We start from the raw sequence: 15,402 nt of genomic DNA on the forward strand, positions 1-15,402 counted from the left end.
TTTAGGAAGCCGGGGCAAAGTAAATTGAAGGGGAGGGCATTTTACCCTCAGGGTATGAAGTGATAGGGGTGGGATAGGCTGAGGGGGAGGAACTTACATAAAGAGAGGGCCCACAGGAAGTACGGCCTCTTTTTTCTAGCAGCGTGGGAGAAGCAGTTTCTCTTATCCCACCTTCTGCATCAGGAGCCTACGCCGTGGAGGGCAATGGAGGGACTTCAAGACCTGCTGAGGATCGCAACATCCCTGTCGCAGGCGAAAGGGGCTAGCTGGGTGCTCCAGCAGCTGAAGCCGGCATTCGGTCAGGAAGATGGAGCGGGGGGCGCAACAGAGGTGGCGGTCTGCTAAGAGGAGGGAGGCAGGACCCGATCTTCACGGCGGTCAAAGCCGCCAGAGAGGCTGAGCCCTGTGGGAAGGATGAGGAGGAGGACAAGAGGAGGATCCATGCCAGCGGGCATAAGAGGCAGGAGAGGCCGGACGGCAGCACGGTAAGGCGGAGGGTGGCAATTGCCAGACAACATTGGGGGCATGGGAGTCAGGATCTGGGTATAGGCCGCAGCAGCCGGCGGCCACATGGAGGAGCAGCGCAATGGCGGGAAGAAATGGTAAGTACCGCTGCACCACCAATGAATGGGGGCTTACAAGGGAAGCCGCTACAAGGCTAAGGGAGCGGGTGGCACACTATTAATAAATAAAAATAAATAAAAAATAAGGTAAAAGGGGATTGAGGGGCAACGGCTGTTGGGGCAGGCTGCAAAAGGCCGGGGATTATGAGGCCTGGCCTGGGGCATGTGTCTGTGGAAGGGGGCAGAGTGGGTTAGGGAATGGGCTCAAAGGTTTTAGCGTGAGGATAGGGGAGGGGGGTAGCCAGGTGGTAGTATAACTCCTGGCCAAAATTAAAAAATAAAAATAAAGAGGTAAATGCTGAGTTAAAGGACCCCCCCCCCAAAAAAAAATATATATATAGCCAGACGGAAAAGGTTAGGGGACAGGACCTGGCCCAAGATAGGAGGTAGGGGAGGCGCCAGATGAGGTCGCCATGACGGCAGCGGGGTGGGGGGCCCTGGAGGTAGCCTTATTGAGCATAGGGGGCCGTGAGGGATTAGCAAAGGTTTGGGCTCCGCCTGGGTATCACTATTAGGTGAATGCATGATAGGCTAGGGATGCAGGGTAGTTTTGTGCGGGGTACCGGGGCTAGGGTCAGCAGTGCTAGGGCAGTAGTGGGGTCCAACAGGGAGGGTCTTGGGGTAGGTTGCCTGGGTCACAGGGCTGCTGGGGCTGCTGGGGGGCAGGCGGGTCGCCAACGACCTAAACTGGGTAAACGGGAGGGGGTCTCATAATTCACTGTGTTTTCTTGTTACAGAGGGCTGTAATGAGACAGCCAATCAGGACCTGAACATGAAATTGTTTGAGGGGGAGAGTGACTCCCTGCACATTCTGGAGGCGTACAGTGACTTTGAGGAGGAAGACGGGAGATCGGTTACAGGAGCGGTGGACACGGGCAGGGTGAGTGATACGGCTGCCTTGGCCCAATTGTTACAGGTCTTGTCAGGGGATGCGGACCACAGAGTGGGGAGCTCTGGCCAAGGGAGGAGTAGAGGCACAGACAGGGAGGTGGGAAGGAGAGGCAGGGAAGCACAGGGGACAAGGAATGGCATGAAAATACTGCCAGGTGTCTCTCCTCTACATTTCAGGATCAACGGCTCAGCCCAGTCAGGGCACGGAGCAGCAGAAGGAAGACACAAGCAGGAGCAGGTTATGGGGGGGGGGGTCACGTTCCCCCCTTCTTAAGAGAGGCAGAGATCGGGACTACTCGTCTCCTTCCTGGGCTTGGCTGGAGCGTCAGGAGAGGGACAGGAACACGGCACAGCGCACCCGGTCACGATCATGGGGGTGGTCGGCGGCCGGGAAGTCAGCAGGACAGAGGACAGGTCATGGTCAAGATGTGGCACATACGGCTGCAGCCTCAGGGCTGGCAGCGGCTGGACCCGGACCTTCAACGGCACCCGCTACAACAGGTGAGGTGCCTCAAACTGTTAATGTCTCTGGAATGAGTGGACAAGTGGATGCGGGGCAGGTGTCCATTTTGGAGGGGCTGAGGGTGCTAATAGCTCAGGTGGAGAAGCAAGGGTCAGTGCTGGGAAGTGGATCGGCGGCAAGGGCCTGGCCGGGGGAAACAAGTGGGGCTGGAACGCTGGGGGCGGCCCCGGTAGGAGGAGCAGGGGAGCTTGAAAGTCTCGGAGGAAACATTTCAGAGGCCATGCCTTTGCTCCATAGGGCCACTGGGGCTACACCTGGCGGCGGAGATAAAGGAGAAGATATGGAAGTGGGAATTTTTGGAAATTTTCTCCCTCTTATCGTTGGACCAGTTTGTGGAGATCAAAGAAGATTAAAGGCTGAACCGGGCAAGAAGGAAGAGTAGGAGAGGAAGAAGTGGTATAGGAGGCTGTCTAAAACATTCGCTAATTGGTCAAGGGCTTTTTGCATATTGGCCAGTGTCATGGCCGAAAAGTTCCCGAGCAGGGAACACCCATTTTCTGCTACTTTGATGAGATTGCTTCGGCGTGCAGAACCTATTGTGGGATGTCATGGTGGAGGTATGACAAGCAGTTTCGTCAGCGGATCGCAGTCCGGTTGGACATGCGGTGGGACGACCGCAACATGGGGATCTGGCTGGAAATTATAACCCCGCTTCAAGGGAGCCAGTCCTTTCTAGGAGTGAGTGGAGGTTTTTGGAAAGAGTCAGGCCAGTGGAACCGCAGTGGTGATCAGAAAAGGATTATGCTTCCAATTCAATGAAGGGGCATGCAGATTCGTAACGACCTGTAAATACAAGCACTAATTTGTAACGACCTGTTAATATAAGCTCTAATTGTGGGGCCAGTATTCCCAAAGCAGGTGCTTCCGCAAGGGGAAGGTTGGGCGCAGGCCAGCGAGATGGCCGTTCTGGGCACAGATCCCGGTGAGAGTAGAAAGGATGGCCCCGTGGCTAAAACGGTACAGTTATAGCGGGAAAAGGAATTATTGTTGGAAGGTTTCAGTTTTGGTTTTGTTATTCCTTTTGTTCCCAGGCCAGAGACACAAGGAGAGAAAACGGAAAAGTGGCGCTTACCTAACCGGGGAAATCCGTGACCTATAGCAGCGTGTCTTCAGCGTGAGCACTTCTCCTAGTATCCGTACTTCCGTAGTCTGGAGCCCAGAGAAAGCGCCTATGTCCAGGACGCTTAATCAAATGCAGCATAGTTTCCAAAACTTCCGGGCTTCACAGAGGTACAGGAAGAAGCAAGCAGCCAGGATAACGTTAGTAGTGTAAAAGCTATTCTTTATTGGCAACAAGTAAAAACAACAAGAGCCTCAGCACCACATAGGCAATCCAGGGTCTCTGGCGACAACTGCAGACATGTTTCGTGTGGCTCCTCCACACTTGATCACTGCTGTATGTTGTCGTTACAGAGGCCTACTTATACCAGTAAAAATCAATTAAACAATTAATTACTTAAAAAACATATTAACCCTATCATGCCTTTTTGTACATAGGTGAATATACACTGTAGAAGGGGCGAAAAAGGGACACACAATAAAGTACAATATAATACTTTATACTTAATGTTAGTCTCACCTTTCAGTAATAGGTGAACATATATCAGTATTTAAATTCATATTATTAGTATTGAATTCTTTGGAGTTATACCTATCTGCTACCACAAAAGGACCAGGCATCAATGTATTAATTCATTGTTTATGATGTATCAGGATACCAGTAAAGGGATTTGTGATGTTTATACATTTATATATTAATTCATTTCATGCTGTATTATTCCCATATATTAATTGTATTGTACCCCAATTAAAAGTATATCTATTTGGAGATTTCAAATAAATAAGTTCACATCACTTTCTTTGTTTATGCCAGTCGGGGAACTAGTGTGCAATAGGAAAATCAATTTTGCTTCTTTATAATCAAGTTTGTGAATTCTGTCACCACCTCTTATGTGTGGGGGGACAAAATCTATAGCCTGAATAGATAGAAGTGAAGCGTCTCCAGAGTGGGCTGTTTTAAAATGTCTTGATACTGGGGTAAATATATCAGGGTCCTCTATATCTCTGACATGTTCAAGGGCTCTATCTTTTAGAAAGCGTTTCGTTTTCCCCACATATTGGATTTGGCACCCCCTACAGGTGAGTAAGTAAATTACATGGGTGGATTTACAATTTAGTCTATATCTGATGTCATATATACGTTTAGTTACTGTTGAAGTAAAGGTAGTACCCTCAGTTACATAATTGCAAGTTTTACATCGTGCCGCTTTGCATTTATAAAAACCAAGTCTGTTTGGTAACCATGTTGTCTTTCTGTCATTCGGCAAATCTGAGGGGGCTATCATATTCCCAATGGTTTTACTTTTTCTAGCTACAAATTTGCAACCTTGTGTCGCTATTGTTTCTAAATTTGAGTCTGTAGTTAAAATGGGAAGACACTCTCTTATTATGTTACAGATTTTGTTATATTCCAGACTATATGGAGTGCTGAACACAATTTTGTTTTCACTTACTATAACTCCAAAGAATTCAATACTAATAATATGAATTTAAATATTAAACATACAGCAGTGATCAAGTGTGGAGGAGCCACACGAAACATGTCTGCAGTTGTCGCCAGAGACCCTGGATTGCCTATGTGGAGCTGAGGCTCTTGTTGTTTTTACTTGTTGCCAATAAAGAATAGCTTTTACACTACTAACGTTACCCTGGCTGCTTGCTTCTTCCTGTACCTCTGTGAAGTCCGGAAGTTTTGGAAACTATGCAGAGACACAAGTAGTTAGAAACTTGAAGTCGGCCAGGGATTTTCCGCTGGTAGTGCGGAACAAATTGTTAAAGGAAGTTCAGTTGGGCCGGATGGCGGACCCTTTTCTAGACAGGCCATTATCTGACTTACGGTTGTCCCCACTGGGGGTGGTACCTAAGAAGGCGCCGGGCCAGTTTCGGATGATACATCTCCTGTCTTACCCGAAAGGGGAGTCAGTTAATGATGGGATTGACCCGTAATTGATGGCGGTCAGGTATGCGTCGTTCAATAAAGCGGCTGAATTGGTTTACAAGGCGGATAAGGGGGCGCTGTTAGCGAAAGTGGACATGGAGGCTGCCTTTCGTCTGCTCCCGGTGCACCCGAGTTGCCATGATCTGTTGGGTTGTTTTTTCGACGGGGCTTATTTTGTGGATTTGGCATTGCCAAGGGGCTGGTGAAACGTGCAAATATGGTTGCATAGATCAAAGACAGATCAGCAAGGAAAGGGCAAACTGGTTAGCCTAGGTGAGGTTGGCGGGGACTGCTGCCCGGTCTCGACTGTAGCTGGGTTCCTGGTAGCGAGGGGAAAGATGAGAGGGCCCCTGCTGGTGCATGCGGATGGGTCATTCTTATCCTGTTACCAATTTGTAGCAGTTTTTAAGAAAGCTACTTTTGGAATTGTTCCCGGGGCTGTTATTGATATGTTCGGAGATAAAACCTAGGTGTTCGTAGAGAGTGGCATGGGACGAGGGAAAGCTGGACGCTTCTAGGCGAAAAATTAATAGGACCATAAGTGGCTTTGTGGCTAAAGTGGGAGGAACGTCAATCAATCATGTGGAGTTTCAGGGGGAGTCGGGTAGATGTTTTTTCTCAAAGGATTTGGTGCACCTAAATGAGGTGGGGGTGGGTGCACCTTTTTAACTTTAATTCACGCAATGGGGTTCTAAAGGCCTTGCAGTTTGGTGGTGGGCTGAGGCATTGAGTGCCTAGCTGGTGGCTGGGGGGGTGCTTGCTGGGTGGATTAAGTGGTTGGTTAAAGAGGTACCCCCTGGGTGCAGGGGAGGCTAACTGTTGAGAATGTGGACAAAGCCTGATGGCTTAGTGAGGCAAGCACCGCCTGGGGTTCTGGGGTTTAGTTTAATTGGTTAATAATTGTTTGAAATATTTATGGTTATTTATATATGTTTTTCTAATAAATGTGGAGCTGCGGCCTTTACAACCCATCCTCTGTATCTGTTTTATTTATTAGTCTTACGAATAATACATATGAGGGTCAACTAACTTTAATGCGTGTTATTGAAATAATACATATTATATATATATATATATATATAAAAACGTTAGTAAAAATTATTCAATGTGATTTAACATACTGTAAAATGTTCTAAATAATGCCTAGACTATGAGGCCCATTTATCAAGCTCCGTATGGAGCTTGTGGGCCCGTGTTTCTGGCGAATCTTCAAACTCGCCAGAAACAGCAGTTATGAAGCAGCGGTCTAAAGACCGCTGCTCCATAACCCTGTCCACCTGCTCTGAGCAGGTGGACAGGAATAGCCACAGTCTGCAGGGGGCGGCGTTGCACCAGCAGCTCTTGTGAGCTGCTGGTGCAATGCTGAATACGGAGAGCGTATTGCTCTCCGCATTCAGCAAGGTCTTGCGGACCTGATCCGCACTGTCGGATCAGGTCCGCAAGACCTTTGATAAATAGGCCTCTATATCTCTATTTTTTATAGTATGCTGTTATTCGTTAGACCATGCAAATTTATCACTAGCAACCCTGCAATGCTATGTGTCTAACCCCTGCAAAGGGATTATATATATAACTAAAGTACTACATGGGAGTTGCATAGAAGCACTAGTCCTGAGTGGAAACTGTTGCTGAACCAATCAGCTGGGTCATGCGAGTAGCACTTCTGATTGGCTCAGCATAAGTTTTCACTGTTATCTGCTGTTCCAAAGGTGTACTTTAAATGTGTTTAACCCTTTTGTGGGGGGTTAAAGACATAGAGGTTGAGGGTGATAAAATGACATGCACTAATGCATTAGAGCATTAATGTTTTTCACTATAAGTGCCCTTTTAAGTGAAAAACACATTTTTGTTAAATAATTTTCATTTGGTTTACACAAACACTTAAAGAAAAAAAATAAGTCTTGCGTTAGCCTTAAAAAGCAGCGTTGAGGGGTCCCAACGCTGCTTTTTAATGCTCGCTGGTATTACGAGCCAGGCAGGAAAGGGTCTACCGCTCACTTTTTTTCCGCGATTTTAGCTTACCGCACATCCCCTTACGTCAATTGCATATCATATCTTTTTAATGGGATTTGCCTAATGCCGGTATTATGATCGCCTGAAAAAGTGAGCGGAAGACCCTCTCTTGTCCAGACTCCTACCGCATTTAAAAGTCAGTAGTTAGGAGTTTTATGGGCTAACACCATAACATAAAACTATTAACTAAAGTGCTAAAAGTGCTCTAACACCCATAAACTACCTATTAACCCGTAAACCGAGCCCCCCCCCCCACATCGGATACACTTAACTAAAATGTTTAACCCCAAATCTGCCGACCGGACATCGCCGCCACTTTAATAAATATATTAACCCCTAAACCGCCGCACTCCCGCCTCGCAAACACTAGTTAAATTTTATTAACCCCTAATCTGCCATCCCTAACATCGCCGACACCTACCTACATTTATTAACTCCTAATCTTCCGACCCCAACATCGCCGCTACTATATTAAATTTATTAACCCCTAAACCTAAGTCTAAACCCCCCTAACTTAAATATAATTTAAATTAAACGAAATAAATTTAACATAATTAAATAAATGAATCCTATTTAAAACTAAATACTTACCGATAAAATAAACTCTAAGCTAGCTACAATATAATTAATAATTACATTGCAGCCATCTTAGGGTTTATTTTTATTTTACAGGCAACTTTGTATTTATTTTAACTAGTTAGAATAGTTATTAAATAGTTATTAACTATTTAATAACTACCTAGCTAAAATAAGTACAAATTTACCTGTAAAATAAACCCTAGCCTAAGTTACTATTACACCTAAAACTACACTATAATTAAACTAATTACCTAAACTACCTACAATTAATTCCAATTAAATTAAAAAAACTAAATTACGGAAAAAAACACTAAATTACAGAAAAAAAAAGAATTACAAGAATTTTAAACTTATTACATCTAATCTAATCCCCCTAATAAAATAAAAAAGCCCCCCAAAATAATAAAATTCCCTACCCTATACTAAATTACAAATAGCCCTTAAAAGGGCCTTTTGCGGGGCATTGCCCCAAAGTAATCAGCTCTTTCACCTGTAAAAAAAAATACAATACCCCCCTAACATTAAAACCCACCACCCACACACCCAACCCTACTCTAAAACCCACCAAATCCCCCCTTAAAAAAAACTAACACTACCCCCTTGAAGATTACCCTAACTTGAGCCGTCTTCACCCAGCCGGGTCCGAAGTCTTCATCCTATCCAGCCAGAAGAGGACATCCAGACCAGCAGAAGGCTTCATCCAGGTGGCATCTTCTATCTTCATCCTTCCGGAGCGGAGTGTGTCCATCTTCAAGACATCCAATGCGGAGCATCTTCTTCATCCGACGGCTGACGACTGAATGACTGGTCCTTTAAATGACATCATCCAAGATGGCGTCCCTTGAATTCCGATTGGCTGATAGAATCCAATCAGCCAATCGGAATTAAGGTAGGAAAAATCCTATTGGCTGATGCAATCAGCCAATAGGATTGAAGTTCAATCCGACTGGCTGATCCAATCAGTCAATAGGATTGAGCTTGCATTCTATTGGCTGTTCCAATCAGCCAATAGAATGCAAGGTCAATCCTATTGGCTGATTGCATCAGCCAATAGGATTTTTCCTACCTTAATTCCGATTGGCTGATAGGATTCTATCAGCCAATAGGAATTCAAGGGACGCCATCTTGGATGACGTCACTTAAAGGACCAGTCATTCAGTCGTCGGCCGTCGGATGAAGAGGATGCTCCGTGTCGGATGTCTTGAAGATGGACCCGCTCCGCTCCGGAAGGATGAAGATAGAAGATGCCGCCTAGATGAAGCCTTCTGCCTGTCTGGATGTCCTCTTCTAGCCAGATAGGATGAAGACTTCGGACCCTCTGGAGGACCACTTGTGCCCGGCTGGGTAAAGACGGCTCAAGGTAGGGTGATCTTCAAGGTGGTAGCGTTAGGTTTTTTTAGGGGGGGATTTGGTGGGTTTTAGAGTAGGGTTGGGTGTGTGGGTGTTGGGTTTTAATGTTGGGGGGTATTGTTTTTTTTTTTACAGGTGAAAGAGCTGATTACTTTGGGGCAATGCCCCGCAAAAGGCCCATTTAAGGGCTATTTGTAATTTAGTATAGGGTAGGGAATTGTATTATTTTGGGGGGCTTTTTATTTTATTAGGGGTATTAGATTAGGTGTAATTAGTTTAATATTCTTGTAATTCTTTTTTTATTTTCTGTAATTTAGTGGGGGGGTTTCTCGTAATTTAGTTTATTTAATTTAATTGTAATTAAATGTAGGTAGTTTAGGTAATTAGTTTCATTATAGTGTAGTGTTAGGTGTAATTGTAACTTACAATGGGACACGTCCTAAAAGACATAAAGAAGAGGCGCTCTTGGTGCAGATAATCCTAAAATGTATGATATCAACAGTGATGGTAGGAGGATCAGTACTCACAAGTATAATTGCACATCCAGTGCAATAATTGGCAGGCCGAAACTTCAGAGCCGCTCGGCTGACTTACTCTTGGCTGGTCTGCTATGTTTGGCAGCCACAATCATTTGAGTCGTTCGATAAGCAGGTATACACACCTAAAACACAAAAAGGAGGAGGCGCCCTTGGTGCAGAATAATCTGGACACTGTAACAATGTAACTATTAGTTATATTGTAGCTATCTTAGGGTTTATTTTATAGGTAAGTATTTAGTTTTAGATAGGAATAATTTATTTAATTCTAGTAAATTTATTTAGATGTATTTAAATTATATTTAAGTTAGGGGGGTGTTAGGGTTAGACTTAGGTTTAGGGGTTAATAAATTTATTATAGTGGTGGTGTCGTTGGAGGCGGCAGATTAGGGGTTAATAAATTTAATATAGTTGCGGCGATGTTGGGGGGCAGATTAGGGGTTAATAACTATAATGTAGGTGTCGGCGATGTTGGGGGCAGTAGATTAGGGGTTCATAAGTATAATGTAGGTGGCGGCGGTGTCCGGAGCGGCAGATTAGGGGTTAATAATTATAATGTAGGTGTCAGCAATAGCGGGGGTGGCATATTAGGGGTTAATAAGTATAAGATTAGGGGAGTTTAGACTCTGGGTTCATGTTAGGGTGTTAGGTGCAGACATAAAATTAATTTCCCCATAGGAAACAATGGGGCTGCGTTAGGAGCTGAACGCTGCTTTTTTGCAGGTGTTAGTTTTTTTTCAGCCAACTCAGCCCCATTGTTTCCTATGGGGAAATTGTGCACGAGCACGTTTTGCCAGCTTACCGCTACCATAAGCAGTGCAAATAGCACAAAACAATGCACAAACAGCACCTTTAGTTCCCTAATTCCCTTTTCATCTCAGGGTTTTACCCGTTTTACCGTAAGCAGTGCTGGTATTACAGTGAGATGTGGAGCGAAATTTTTCTGAGGCTGACGCCGGCTTGAAAAAAACCTGTAATACCAGCGTTGGCTTAAGTGAGCGGTAAGAAAAAAAGGCTTGTTAGCCCCGCACAGCCTTACCGACAAAAACTCGTAATCTAGGCGAATGTAAGTAAAAAAACAAACTGACAAGATGGCAATCAGATATGAAATAGTAACAAAGTATTCTATTAACTTAATACTAGAACCCCATATAACACTGTACGTGTCTAAATCTTCTCATGTATATCGTAATGTTTGAAGTTTTGCAAAATGAAAAAACGCTGAAAAGAAAAATGAAGTTAACAAAGAAATACCCATATACATTGCTAAAGATGGATATGTATGTATATAGATAAGTGTATATATGTGTACATGTGTTTTTATGTATTTGTATGTGTGTATATATGTATTTACAGACATATATACACATGTAAACACATAAATATATATGTACATGTATACAGACATATATATATATATATATATATATATATATATATATATATATATATATATATATATATATATATATATATGTGCATAGAGCCCTCAAATGTTAAGTAGATGAAAAGATGTAAAAATATATTTATGCAATATTAATTTTAACAAAGCTTCTAAGTATGTATTTATTATAAATATTTCACATTCCAATGTTCTGCACATAGCAGATTGTTCTATGTATTTATAAATAGATATTCCTATATACTGTATATCTGTATATATCTAAACCTGCATATATTCATCTATATATACATAGGTATAAATATATATTCGTGCAAAAAAAAAGAGATATATGTAGAAATATGTATTATGAATAAATAGAACACATTCATTTATGTAAAGAACATGAAATATTCCTATTTTCATGTTTGCACGAGAGTGGGATGTTAGTTTTATTGTACATTTTTTTTCCTCTATTGACTATGGTAGAATACGTAAACGCACAAAAGATATTCCAAGTTCAGGTTTTTGCGCTAGTCGACTAGCACAAAAATCTAAAATCGAGCGGAGTTAGCGCTCTAGCGGAACTGCAAGATATCGCTAGATTTGTAATCTAGCCCTACATGGTGGACGGGTAGCAGGCAAGTCTTGGTGAGAACAAGAAAACAGAGAACCCTGCCGTGGTTCGCATGAAGTTTCCAAAAGGTGATTTAGTACCCTTTTAAACAGCTAAGATGGAGACCTTGCATTCATGTCTAAGTTGGTGGCTTCAGGTAGTTAGTTCAAGGAGGCGTGGAGCTGCAAAATGATATCTTAACAGCAATTGTGCAAAGTCTCTTACAGTAGGAAGAAGTGATAGCTCATCTTCTAGGATAAGTACTGCAAAACCGACAGTATACTCAGGACTGGGGCTTCAGTCTCATAAATTAGGGAGTCACTAGGAGAGAGCTACTGTTTGGCTGCAACTTGTTCTAGTATACAGTGGCTCTATGTGTGGATGCTGTTGAAGGCAGGCAAAAGGACTTCATATATATATTTCTACAATAAAATATAAAGTAATTGTTCTCTCTGTAAGTGTTCTTATAGCTTGTTTTAGGTATAGCAGACCCATTGAGGGTAGAAGGGGAGAGGGAAAACAAGTGATTACTGCTCTGCACTGTGGGAGAACTGCACTAAGTGGGATACATTTTTAATTTGGAACCAATATAGTACTGTACTCAGTGAATATAAAGTATGAAGAGTAACAGTGGCAGGAAAATGCCAACTCTGCTCAGTCCACCTGCTTATTCCTCCTTATTGCTTGTACACATTGAACATTGATTGTCTCATCATAGAACATGGTTTATAGAAAATCTCTCAGCTCATTGTTGCAAACCTCAGCAAGTTTACAGGAGAAAGATTTTACCACACCTGCTCTGTGGTGCCCTCCACAGTCCAAAATATCACTGGACAGGTTGATAGTCAGTTATAACCCCTTTTCAATCTTCTCCACAGCAAGAAAGTTGTCAAAACTTATATTACACTAGCTTGATCCAGAGACCTGTATCTTCTCCATGCAAAAGCTAAAAATAAAATAAATTGTAATGTGTTTTATTAAAGGGACATTAAACCCCAATTTTTTCTTTCATGATTCAGATGGAGAATACCATTTTAAACAACTTTCTAATTTACTTCTATTATCTAATTTGCTTCATTCTCTTGATATTCTTTCCTGAAAAGCATATCTAGATAGGCTCAGTAGCTTTGGATTGGTGGCTGCACATAGATGCCTCATCTGATTAGCTCACCCATGTGCATTGCTATTTCTTTAACACAAGATATCTAAATAATTAAGCAAATTAGATAATAGAAGTAAATTGGAATGTTGTTTAAAACTGTATTTTCTATTTGAATTATGAAAAATGTTTTTGGGGTTTAATGTCCCTTTAAGCTACAATAAATATGCCTTATCAAACAATATATATATATATATATATATATATATATATATATATATATATATATATATATATATATATATATATATATATATATACACAGTGGATATAAAAAGTCTACACACCCCTGTTAAAATGTCAGGTTTCTGTGATGTAAAAAAATGAGACTAAGATAAATCATTTCAGAACTTTTTCCACCTTTAATGTGACCTATAAACTGTACAACTCAATTGAAAAACAAGATGAAATCTTTTAGGTAAAGGGAAATAAAAATAAAAAACTAAAATAATACGGTTGCATAAGTGTGAACACCCTTTTATAACTGGGGATGTAGCTGTGTTCAGAATTAAGCAATCACATTCAAAATCATGTTAAATAGGAGTCAGTACACACCTGCCATCATTTAAAGTGCCTCTGATTAACCCCAAATAAAGTTCAGCTGTTCTAGTAGGTCTTTCCTGACATTTTGTTAGTCGCATCCTACAGCAAAAGCCATGGTCCGCAGAGAGCTTCCAAAGCATCAGAGGGATCTCATTGTTAAACGGTATCAGTCAGAAGAAGGGTACAAAATAATTTCCAAGGCATTAGATATACCATGGAACACAGTGAAGACAGTCATCATCAAGTGAAGAAAATATGGTGCAACAGTGACATTACCAAGAACCGGATGTCCCCCAAAATTGATGAAAAGACGAGAATAAAACTGGTCTGGGAGGCTGCCAAGAGGCCTACAGCAACATTAAAGGAGCTACAGGAATATCTGGCAAGTACTGGCTGTGTGGTACATGTGACAACAATTGCCCGTATTCTTCATTTGTCTGGGCTATGGGGTAGAGTGGCAAGACAGAAGCCTTTTCTTACAAAAAAACCCATCAAAGCCCGGCTAAATTTTGCAAAAACACATCTGAAGTTTCCCAAAAGCATGTGGGAAAAGGTGTTATAGTCTGATGAAACCAAGGTTGAACTTTTTGGCCATAATTCCAAAAGATATGTTTGGCGCAAAAACAACACTGCATATCACCAAAAGAACACCATACCCACAGTGAAGCATGGTGGTTTCAGCATCATGCTTTGGGGCTGTTTTTCTTCAGCTGGAACTGGGGCCTTAGTCAAGGTAGAGGGAATAATGAACAGTTCCAAATACCAGACAATATTGGCACAAAACCTTCAGGTTTCTGCTAGAAAGCTGAACATGAAGAGGAACTTCATCTTTCAGCATGACAATGACCCAAAGCATACATCCAAATCAACAAAGGAATGGCTTCACCAGAAGAAGATTAAAGTTTTGGGATGGCCCAGCCAGAGCCCAGACTTGAATCCAATTCAAAATCTGTGGGGTGATCTGAAGAGGGCTGTGCATAGGAGATGCCCTCGCATTCTGACAGATTTAGAGTGTTTTTGCAAAGAAGAGTAGGCAAATCTTGTCAAGTCAAGATGTGCCATGCTTAAAAACTCATACCCAAAAGACTGAGTGCTGTAATAAAATCAAAAGGTGCTTCAATAAAGTATTAGTTTAAGGGTGTTCACACTTATGCAACCATATTATTTTAGTTTTTTAGTTTTATTTCCCTTTACCTAAAATATTTCAGTTTGTTTTTCAATTGAGATGTACAGTTTATAGGTCACATTAAAGGTGGAAAAAGTTCTGAAATGATTTATCTGTTTCTCATTTTTTTACATCACAGAAACCTGACATTTCAACAGGGGTGTGTAGACTTTTTATATCCACTGTATATATATATATATATATATATACTGTATATATATTATCAATGATCATAAATAATTAAGTATTTAGAACTTTGAAATGCTTTTTGCTGTTTTTTGTTTGTTTGTTTGTATTTTACCAAGGGTCATAATAAATTCAGCACAGATGTATTCCACAGAAGTATAATGGATATTATTGCACAATGGCAGTCATAACTAAAATGTATTTAAACAATTTCACCTTTTATGAATATTATTTTTCAATTTATGTATCATTAATCTATTTTACCTTTTTTTTTCCATTGCAGCTATTTCTGTTCTTTTTTAAAATAATTCTAAGAACTGTGAGTTTAAAAATACTGAGATTCTAGGGAAGGGAATATTTACTAGCTCTGTAATTAGTCCCAACCCAATGAATTTGCAGGATTTTTCTCCCTTTTGATCCTGTGTAAAGGAAGAAAGTGTGCTATGTTTTTACAAAAGGATGGAAAGTTGAAATTCTGAACAGTAAGCTGCATACAAAGGGCAGCTCAAGCCAGTGTGCATTGTAAAATCTCTCATCTGAATGCAAAAAACAGCTTTGACTACACAGTTTCTATAATTCAGGGCCAGGTGGCAAATTATGTAGCGGGAGACCAGTAGTCTCGTGATTTGCTATTTTATAGCTTTTGAATGAAAGTTAATCATGTGAGAGGAACCTACATGTCACACAGTAATGTATCCCGTACATGGCATTCCAGGAACAAGGTCATTGAGGCAAACCAAAATAACCTATTATCACAAGAACCACGTCTTTTGGCTACACAGTAGCATGTTACTGATCTCTTTCCACAAAAACAGAAGCATAGACTGTTTTCCATAAAG

The sequence above is a fragment of the Bombina bombina genome, chromosome 1, assembly GCF_027579735.1.
Source record: "Bombina bombina isolate aBomBom1 chromosome 1, aBomBom1.pri, whole genome shotgun sequence".
NCBI classification, from domain to species: Eukaryota; Metazoa; Chordata; class Amphibia; order Anura; family Bombinatoridae; genus Bombina; species Bombina bombina.